This window comes from Petromyzon marinus, unplaced genomic scaffold, assembly GCF_048934315.1.
Source record: "Petromyzon marinus isolate PM22_M1 ecotype Great Lakes invasive population unplaced genomic scaffold, UKy_Petmar_22M1.pri1.0 PM_G_Scaffold_11, whole genome shotgun sequence".
Taxonomy (NCBI): domain Eukaryota; kingdom Metazoa; phylum Chordata; class Hyperoartia; order Petromyzontiformes; family Petromyzontidae; genus Petromyzon; species Petromyzon marinus.
Genome location: NW_027422662.1, coordinates 2,306,301 through 2,317,324, shown reverse-complemented (window position 1 = coordinate 2,317,324; position 11,024 = coordinate 2,306,301).

Sequence of the window (11,024 nt, the reverse complement as noted above, 5' to 3'; positions counted from 1 at the left end):
GCAGATGCCTGTGAAAATGACTTCCCACACACAGTGCACTTGAAGGGTTTCTCTCCTGTGTCTGTTCTCTGGTGGGTCTCAAGAACTGATGGCCATGCAAATGCCTTGTCACACACAGTGCACTTGAAGGGTTTCTCTCCTGTGCGAGTTCTCTGGTGCCGTGTCAAATTTCCAGTCCGATCCGTGCTGTATGCACGCTGGTCGCATTGTTGACTTGTCGTACCGAGCTGGTGTGCTGAGGGCCTTTGCTCCATCAGACCAGCCTCAGCTGCAGACAGAAAATAAGAATATCCACACCATCTACACGTCAGTATCGAGCCATGGAAGAATGAATATAAACAGTCACACGTGACTTACACGTCTATATTCATTCATATATTCACGACTAGCTGTACTACCCGGCTTCGCCCGGGACTTGGATCCACCACGTCCGGCCGCCTTTGTCTCCCCAGTGGCGATGTTCACACCACAGCAGTTACTCGTTTGAGGCTGAGTCGACCTAGGGGAGGCCCAGAAGCGGTTCAAATAATCGTCGCCGGTGGTGGCCGTGAGCGGGAATTGAACTCGGGTCGCCGGGTTCGTAGCGCGGCGTAGCGCTAACCGCTACACTGCAATGCGTTACGCTTACACACACAGACACACACACAGACACACACACACACAGACACACACAGACACACACACACAGACACACACACACAGACACACACAGACACACACACAGACAACGCTAACCGCTACACTACAATGCGTTACTCTTCCACACACACACAGACACACACACACAGATACACACACACAGACACACACACAGACACACACAGATACACACAGACACACACACACAGACAACGCTAACCGCTACACTACAATGAGTGACGCTTCCACATACGAGGGTCACGTGACAGATTTGACGTCACAGCTCACTTGCCGTGCAAAAAATCTATACATTATTGAGCTCCCCCCCCCGCCCCCTAGAAACAAAAGTGTATTTGTATAATGTTCGCACGGTGTACAGTCTGGAAAGTACCCACATGGCAAATTTCCAGTTTGTTGCATGTCAGGAAGTACGCTAAACATTTTGAACAGACAACACACACAATCACAACTTTGCCTTTTATATGTATTTGGAGATGCAGTGAAAAAGCTTTCCCAAATTCATCACGCGGTTTCAGTTTTTTGATTTTCAATTTGATTTATTTTGGTTATAGTCCCGTGTGCCATTCAGCTCTTGAATCGGGTGCAACCACAACAAGCAACGAAACAAAAACACGATCAAGAAAAACATCTTACAGTGACTATGTGTGACTGTGCAAACAGCACTGTCATGGCACGCAATGAGAGGGCAAATGTCATAAATATTCCTGTAAGCCCTCGCATCTTCAACATTAATGTTGCATCATGCAGGGGAGCGATCTCGGCCCGGGGGGTCGGGCCGACCCGCCAGGCCAGATCCTGCTTGTCCTCGGGGAGGCCAGGGTCCTCCGCCCACAGTGCAAACACCGAATCGTTAGAGTGGTGCGCGTGCAAGGGGTGTATGGTGGCTACTGTGGTGCGTCGTCGTAGCATCGCTGGGGTACTGTGTGGGTTAAACACCCGCATGAACAGTCGGCCCCCATCTGCGTTTACCAGCGTGGCTGACCCTACCACTCCGTACCGTGCTGCCAACTCCGGGTGAGGAGTTAGCATTACCTCGCCCGATGGTCGGTGTGGGGGGTCGGTGGAGGGGGTTGCCACTGGCACCAGCATCTCGGCGAGTGGCCCGATGGTGACGGCCGACACCAGCGTAGCGGCCACGGGTGTGAAGCGAGGGCGATTCGTTCCGGGTCCCAGGAACGGAATCCGCTCCCCGCTGCCCTCCGCGGTGGCGCCTCGCTGGCGGGGCTGCACGTTGAGCCCCAGCTTTTCCAGGAGGTCCGTACCTGCAATACACTCGTGGCATAACACATTCGAGACGTAGAATTCCTGGGTGCACACCTGGTTTCCGAGACGGACCTCGAGGGAGATCCTTCCCAGCAACCCCATCCCGGCTCCGCTCGTTGTGTGCAGCGCGCGATCCGGGGCCTGCAGGCGGCTCACGTCAACCCCGAGCACGCTGCAGTGCGCGGCGCTCACGAGTGAGGCTACGGCCCCCGTGTCCAGTAGGATCCGGGTGCGCTGCCCTGTCCTTCCACCAGCGACGTGGCCCCCGTGATTCCTGCTACCAGCTCCCGCAGCCAGTCGCCCGTCCTCACCGCGTCCTTGGGTGTTGTGGTCGGAACCTGTGTGGGGGTCACTCACTCACCATTATTATTATTGCCGTTTTGTTTCGGGACCTCATTGATTGCACCCCTAGGTGGTCCATTCTCTAGGGGGCATTGGTGTTTTAACTCTGGCGCCTTTCTAGCACGGGCGATCTGGGGACAGTCCCTCATGAGATGCCCTCGCTGGTCGCACAGGTAACATGCTCGGGGAAGGGCGGCAGCCCCGTAGGAGCCTCCCTGCCCGCTCCCTCTTTCCCCTCCCATATGCCGCTGCCCAGACTCCGCCTCTAGTCGGGCTACCCTCCCAGCTAGCCCCCCCACCGTGGAGCGCAGCTCCCCCATCTCGGACTGGATGGTCTCGGCGGAGGCCTGCAGCTTGGTCATATCTCGGCCCATTTTGTCCTCCATCCCCCCCGATGCTGGCCTGTATCCCGGCTACCCATCCGGGTACTGTCTCCTGGGGTCTCGGGGGCTCCCTTGCCTGTCCCCTTGTCGCGATGGCGAGCTCCTTCTCCTCCTCGTCGGAGAGTAAGCTCGCCACGGCGCACTCCCGTCCCCGCCCTCGGGGCTGCGTGCGTTCACCAGAGAGCTTCTCACATTTACGCGCGCGCTCGACAAGGGTGTCAAAGGGGAGGCGCGCCCCGTCTACATTTGGTTGCCACCACGGGGTACGCACCAAATATCGCTGTACCTTCACGGCAGCGAGGTCATCAATTATTTTCGCCTCATACTCCGGGTGCGCGATCTGGGTTAGCATCTCCAGCTGCTGCAACGCCTCCGCGTCCGTCCAAGCATTAAAATTCTTTGCACCTCTGATGCTGCGGGCAAACGATTTCCATGACGGAATCCCCTTGCCCGTGAACGTGCATTTTATCTTAGCCTGGGGTGGGGCGCCTCTCTCCCTTGGAGGTGCGGGGGATCGTACCAACTCTGACACCATTATGTGGGGGCTACCGTCCCCCGCCATCACTGAATTGTCGGGGCCGTTGCCCACCGACTCCCCCGTTGCATTCATACCGCTACCTGCCCGGCTGCTCTGTCAGGTCTAGACTACCGACCCCTAATGCCTCGTCCCCCTGTACCTCTGCCTGGGGTGTCGACCGCGTTTGCGTAGCTTAATTAGCGGCTCGTGCGCTTTGCGCTCGCGATGCGCTACCCTGTTCAACGGCGGCGTGTCGCGGTGAGCGCGCTCGCAAAGTAAAACCCCGTCCTGCACGGGAATAAACAGGCGCGGCATGCCCCCGTGGGATTCCCTCCCACCCACGCTCCACGCGCTTAAGCCAAAACAAACATGCTGCGATTACTTTGCTCCGATTTAACGGGTTGTTTACACAGCTGCGTATTCGCACACACCAGGCGCTTAATTCGCTATTAGACAATAGCGCGAGTGCGCGCCCGCCACCCCGTCACACAGACGCGCAAGCGCAAAGTGCTACTGTAGGCTATTGCGCAGGTACACGAGCGCTGGGCACCACCGAAGATATTCGTGTAGGTACGCGCGCGCTGAACAATACTGTAAACGATCGTACATGTACCGGCACTAAGCACGTTCTACTCCCTTATTCGCTGCAAACAGCCGCGTATGCGCGCGAACACAAAACACTCTGTACACACTCGTACCGATATGCGAACACCAAACACTCCGTCTCCCGCCTCGCACTCACAGTGACGACGACACAGCTTTATCCTATTAGTGGTTTTATTCCCCGCGAGTATCGAACTAGACTGTGCGTGTCAGTACGGACCAGCAGGACAGGTCTAACCTATCTCGCTACTGCCTGATACTTAATGGACCTGTCTGCCCTCTATTTTCTCTCCGAATTTCGTCCCTTTGTCTTACCTCTCTCCCTCGTACTTACGGTCCGACCTCGCAGCGATGGAGGTCGCGGATAGATGATGCTGTAAACAGAATCTGGCTGTTCTCTGCCCCGTCACCTGACTGCGAGTAACAGTCAGGTGACGGCTCCGCGATCCCTCCCTCCTGTTGATCTCCAGTCAAATGAAAATGGCCCCGTGCTTCCCCAAAGCGTCCCTTTTTATGCTCCTTTCAAAGCCACCGCACCGCCCATCCGCGGTGCATCACGGGTCAGGCCATTAATCCGCGGTGCATCACGGGTCAGGCCGTTAATCCGTGGTGCATCATGGGTAGGGCCGTTAATCCGCGGTGCATCATGGGTAGAGACGCTAGCCCGCGGTGCACCATGGGTAGAGACGCTTAACCCACGCTGCCCCGCTCCCCACCTGTCTGCTGATCCGTGTGTGTCTTGGGCATCTCCTCACTGCGGTTCTCAGTGGGTTTGCCGTGGTCATTTAATTCTAAGTTAAGCCACGGCGCCGCAGTGCCATTTGGCCTGGGGGGGGGGTGCCTGCCAATTCCCTGACCCTGAGAAACCGTGGAGCACCCCCACGAGGGGGCCTCTTGGGTAAAAACTCAGGGCAGGTGCCCCCCTCCCCTCCCTCCCCATGAGGCCCTACTTGAGTGTGTGTGTGTTTAGGTGGGGGGGGGGGGGGGTGGCGGGGGAAGTGCTGTGATGGGAGCCGGGTGGCTTCTCGGTCGCAGCAGATGGCCCGATGGCTGGCGCAGCTGCAGGAGTACAACCTGCAAATCGAGTACTGTGCTGGGCGTACGCGCACCAACACGGACGCCTTGTCGAGGCGGCCCACGGTGTGCGCCGAGACAAGGGTGGAGGAAGCTTGCCCGTGCTTCACGGGGGGCCGTTGTCGGCAGGTGGTGGACCCCCAGGAGCGCACCGAGACTAACCCTTCCCTGGTGAGAGGCAGTGCAGTATGTGCCAAAGAGACCACTCGGCGGACACGGAGCCCACACCCCGGGGCCCGACGGGTCGCTCAACCCCACCCGATCGGATCCAGGAGGACGTCGGCTGCGCCTTCCCGAGCCTGGACGACAAGCAGCTGAGGCGGATCCAGCTTCGGGATCCAGATCTGGCGGCGGTGGAGGCGGCCCTACGGGAGAAAGAGGACACCCTACCGGGGCCCTGGAGTGGTTTGTATGCCCGATTGTGCGTGCAGAACGGGGTGGTATGGGAGCTAACCGAAGCTGGCCAGCCGGAATGCATCTGCGTGCCCGCCCAGGTGCGACCCCAGCTGCTGAGACTAGTGCACGACCACCCGCTCGGGGGCCATGATGGAGAACGGCGCACTCGTGAAACCCTGCGCCGCCAGTATCTCTGGCCCAAGTTGGCACAAGACGTGGCCGCCTGGGTGCAGGGCTGCCGCGCGTGTCAGCAATGCGGGCCGAAACCGGCGCGATACCAGGTATCCCTGAGGCCGTTCCACGTCAGCCAGATGAACCAGTTGGTCGGGATCGACCTGCAGGGGCCATTTCCGCGATCCCACCGGGGCAACCAATATATTCTCGTAGCGGTGGAGTACTTCACACGCTATCCCGTAGCGGTAGCCATCCCCGATAAGACAGCCCTCGTAGTAGCCCGAGCGATCGTGGAACACTACGTACTTAAGCACGGGATCCCCGAACGAGTCATTACTGACCAGGGTAGTGAGTTTGAGGCAGAGCTATTCCAGGCACTGTGCCGGGAGTTCGGGATCCAGAAGGACCGAACTACGGCGTATCACCCCCAGGCAAATGGGATGGTAGAGAGAATGAACCAGACTCTAGCAAGGAAGCTTAAACGCATGGCGGCCACGAATCAACGGGACTGGGACGAACACCTCCCCTATGCTCTGTTCGCCTACGCCACCAGAGTACACACATCCACAGGACAGACCCCGCTCGTAATGATGTTTGGTCGCGAGTCTCGCCTGCCTACAGATCTGCTGTTCGGTGTCCCTCCGCCGCAACGGGAGGAAGGGAGCCGCCCCGTGGAGCACCTGATGGGGACCCTGCGAGAAGCTAGGGTCCGTGCCTACCCGCAAGGCGAGACCGCACACCGGCGGCAGGAGCAGGGCGCCCGACCCCGGATGGAGCCCCCTTTCTACTCGGCGGGCTCTAAGGTGTGGCTGCACACCCCTCGCGTCGGGGCCGGGCAGGTGGGGAAGTTAACCACCTACTGGCGGGGACCCTGGACGGTTGGGCGACAGATCTCCCCCTGGACAGTACTGATTCAGGGGGGAGAGAGGGGCCGGGAGATGGTAGTTAATATTCGGCGACTAAAACCATGGAGGGCGGCCCCAGCGAGGGAGAACCCCGCCGTTCGAGGACCCCGAAACCCCGGGGTCCCCACACCCCCGATACCCAGGGGCCTCGCACGGTATATGGGCCCCACGGGGTCCCGGGCCCCAGGGGGTCCCGGCCCAAGCCAGGAGAGACGGGGACGGCGCCCCCTGAACCCTACCACCCCCGAGTTTGTCTCCCAGCCCGCAGGTAGCCAGGGCCAGAGGGAACCATTGAAGTGGAGAAGGAGACTGCCGCTGAAACCCCGAGAGACGGAGCCACCACCCCCGAGACACAGCCACGAGAGCCGGGCGAGTCCCGCGGACCCCGCGGTGCTACCTTGTAGGGTCAACCCAGGCGAGGTGCTCCAGCCAACCCGGGACGGGGACTGGCACCTTGGGGGGCTGTGTGGTGCCGCCGCAGCAGAGCCGCTCCAGCGGAGCCGTGCCCACTGCCGCGACGCCGTCACCGAGGCCTCGGATTTCCCGCCACTCTCCCGTGGCCGGTGCCTTCTCAGACGTCCGCGTTTTGCCCACTGCACAGTCGTGAGGCCGCCGCAGCAGAGCCGCTCTGCCAAGGTCGTGCCCACCACCGTGAAGCCGCCACCGGGGGATGCCGACGCCGACGCGGAGCACCCTCGCCACCCCCCCCCCCCCCCCGCACGAACGCACACACGCCCCACGTAGAGCCGGGAGGGGAGGTCACCCGGCCGACAGGTTTTTGTCCAGAAGTCCCTAGTGGGATCGAACTTCATGGTTTCCTGCGGCCGGGAAATTGGGCGATCTTCCCCCTGTAGCTGACATGCACTGCGGCGCCGCGACCTAATATTAAAGTGGCATAGTCACGGCAAGGGCCATCGAGCCACCGCGAGTGGAACCACACACGCACAAGCACGGGTCAGTGGACTGGTAGCGGGAGAACAGAGAGCGGACGTCGGTGAGATCACTGCGGCGACGTCACCCGAGCTGGGATCCGGGTATCGAAAGGGCGGGAAAATCCGAGCCCCTGATTGGACGGGAGGCCAAGAGACCGAAACGGCGAAATTCCTTTGTTGTAGGTAGGATAAAGGGAGGGGGATTCAGGTAGCAAGTCAGTTCTTCTTCAAGTTCATCGCGGTTCCAGGAGCAGCAGAGTAAGCCGTCCGAGACGTCCGTGAGACGTAATCCAGCACTGCCAGGCTCGCCCCTCTACAGAGACAACTCGCCGCCTCGTCCCCTTACAGCGGTCAGCACAGCAGGGTGGAAGTAAGTGCGAGGGAGAGAGGCGTAAGTTTAAGTGTTTTTAATCCAGGGTAAAGAGCGGGGCGATCGGTAGGAGAAATTGAATCGAAGACCTCCGATGGATAGACTAGCGTCCACTGACCCACACCATCACACTTAGATTAAATTGGTTACTCGCGGCAAATAAAATCGCTAGCTGGAGGATAAAACTGCGTCGTGCGGTCTTTGAGAGCGTGGAGCGTGCTTGGTGTCCCCGCATCTGTACGATCACTTACAATAGTGCTTAGCGCTCGCGCTCCGGTGTGACTGGGTTACGATCGCTCGCCTGTACGAGTGTCTATAGCGAGGTAGCGAGCGACGCGCCAGGCATACGCGTATTCGCGCGGCGGTTTAAACGGCCCCTTTAAATCAGAACGCAGGGATCCCCTTCAACCAGCGTAGCGCGCTGCAAGCGTAGAGCGTACCGCCCCGCTAATAGAAATATGCCAACGCGGGCAGCAACAAAGGCAGGGGTACAGGGAGGCGAGGGAGTTGAGGCCGGTAGCCCGGACCCCACAGAATAGCCAGGGGGTAACGGTACGAGCGTCACGGGGGAATCGGGAGACAGCGGCCCCGACAATTCGGTGATGGCGGGGGACGGTAGCCCCCACACATCCACAGCAGCATGTACAGTTTCAGTTTTTTTTTTAGTTTAGTATAGCCCTGTGAGCCATTCGGCTCTTGAATCGGGTGCAGCCACAACAAACAAAAAAACACGAACAAGAAAACATCTTAAAGTGACTACTACGTGTGACTGTGTAAAAACATAAAATCCATGAAAAAAACCCCATCAAAATATTCACCAACAATGCTGTGTGCAAAAAAATCCCCAGCTGGTAAATGTCACACGCACTCGCGCACTCACGCAGCGCTCAGCTGCAGTGAGTGCGACTGGTTATGTTTCTATATTTTACAAAAATTGTATTCCGATTGTACGGGCCAGTTCGTGACACGGGGAAGGAGTGTCCGTTCAGAGGACTAGCAGGGCAGTGCTAACAACGTGTTTTTCGAGAACGGCCTGTGGAAGGAGATATCACAGAACTACTGCTTAGATCCCTTCACATTCCCACATGCCCTCAAGAAGAGGTTCATCGCATTGCAGTAAAATCTTTTTCTTTTAAATCTCTGAGCCGGATATTTTTTTCGCCAATTTAAGAAAAACTAATTTGATAGCGTGGAATGATCTTGTGATGTCATTGGTGACCGGCCCGAGACCATCTATTCCCTTCACTTAACAACATTTGAAAATGGGCCGCTCAAACCCCACGTTTGACCCCAGGAATTTGAGCCTGGGCCACTCAGCGCTCAGATCTGTGACCTCCCCGAACACCTCCACGCGCGGAAATTCATCTCTCACAGTGCTGGTGCCAGTCCATGGGGGGGCTTAAGCAGACATTATTTGGGCCACCTCCCTTTGTCTTCAACATCCAGGTGTCCAACCTGTGTCAGTTCCTGCCTCAGGTGAGCAGTGGTGGTGAGGGTGGTGGTGGTGGTGGTTAGCGTGGTGGTGAGGGTGGTGGTGGTGAGGGTGGTGGTGATGATGTTAATGACGATGGTGTCGATGACGATGTTGACGTTGGTAATGATGTTGATGTTGATGATGTTGACGATGTTGACGTTGACAATGATGATGTTGATGATGTTGCAGGAGAAAGTGAGAGAGTTTGCCAAACTCTCTCGCGTTGACCGTCTAAAAGCGATGTAGAAGTCCGTGGGATCCATTAACCTCTACGATCTCCACCAGAGACTCAAGGTCCTCCAGAAGTCACGCGGCAACACCGCCATCACCACCACCGCCACACTCTGGGAGCGATTTCTACGCGAGTGTTTGGGGGCGTGACCCCCCCCATCCCGCACCGTTGGGACCGTTTCGCTCGGCGTTAGAGATAGGGCTCGAAGCATGGCATCCTGAGCTACCCGTAGTGGTAGTAACGCGGTGTTAGCGATAGTAATGCGGTGTTAGCGGTAGCTACGCGGTGTTAGCGGTAGCAGCGCGGTGTTAGCGGTAGCAACGCGGTGTTAGCAGTAGCAACGCGGTGTTAGCGGTAGCAATGCGGTGTTAGCGGTAGTAACGCTGTGTTAGCGGTAGTAACGCTGTGTTAGCGGTAGTAACGCGGTGTTAGCGGTAGTAACGCGGTGTTAGTGGTTATTCCCATGACTTGCTACCTTTTTTAGGATTTTAGTTACTTCCTTTTTTTAGGGGTTTTTCATCATCGTGTCTCGTTTAAAGGTTTGTTCAGCTCGCGATTCTCGTTTCGCCGGTATTCGTTTGACGCTGTTGCGCGGGTGTAGTGAACTATCATTTTTTTGCCAGTTAATAATTAAATTGATAGCCTCGTGTCATCGACTGTGATATTAGCAGGGCTTGAATCATCAGACACCAAATCCTTTCTTTTTTCGTTTCGTCAAAGCGGCTTACACGGCCCATATTTTACAACAACAACAACTAACACAACTGTGTGGGCATACATGCACTTGTATCGATGTGCAAATGGAGGAATATTTAACGCTCAATGTGCGAACCTCTGCCTCAAAAGTACAGAAAGTGGCTGCTATTATTATTCCCCACAGACTTTGCTTTTGCGACCAAGACAGTGATATTTTGAAATGTACCTATTTTCAATGAGAAAATGGGCGAATAAAAATTAACATGTATTTATACTAAAGTAAGAACAAAAATTGCTACAAAAGATTTATAAGCAAGTAGTTTTTCGAGATTTATGATTTTACTGTCAATCACTTTCATGAATCAGCCCCCAAAATATAGTCTCCCATCATGTTCTCGTTATACTGCTGCGAAGGGTCGGGCCCTCTCGACCACGTGTTCGCCCCCTCCCTGACGAGTCGAGGGCGGGCACCGTCGCCGTGTGGATTCACTGCCGGCGAGCGCCCCCCCCCCCGCCCCCGCCCCGGACGAGGTTCTCGGCTCTCGCCGCCGTTAGAAGCCACGACAGCGCGAATCGTCGGTGCTGCTGCTGGCGTGATGAACACTCCGCGCGCTCCGCTCGGCCCCCCTCCGTGGCGTCGCGGGGGGCACTGCACCCGCGCCCGAACTCGGCGAGTCACCGGGGTGACCGCGTGCAGGTGGCCGCGCTCTATGCTTTAAACGCGTCTTGAAAAACGGCGTCGAAATTCGTGCAATCGCGCCTCGAAATGCTGCTGAATTTGTAACGTGCACGGTTTTCGCACCGAGGCCACTTGCGTGAAAAGCGAGAGGCAAGCTAGAAGGGAGCCATATCCAGTGAAATAAATGTCCAAGCTCTGCGCTTCTACACTGCGACGTTCAGCCAAATCCATGAATGACTATACACTACTATACACTACACTACACACTAGTGCTGTACTAGTACACTACACTATACACCACTATACACTACACACTAGTGCTGT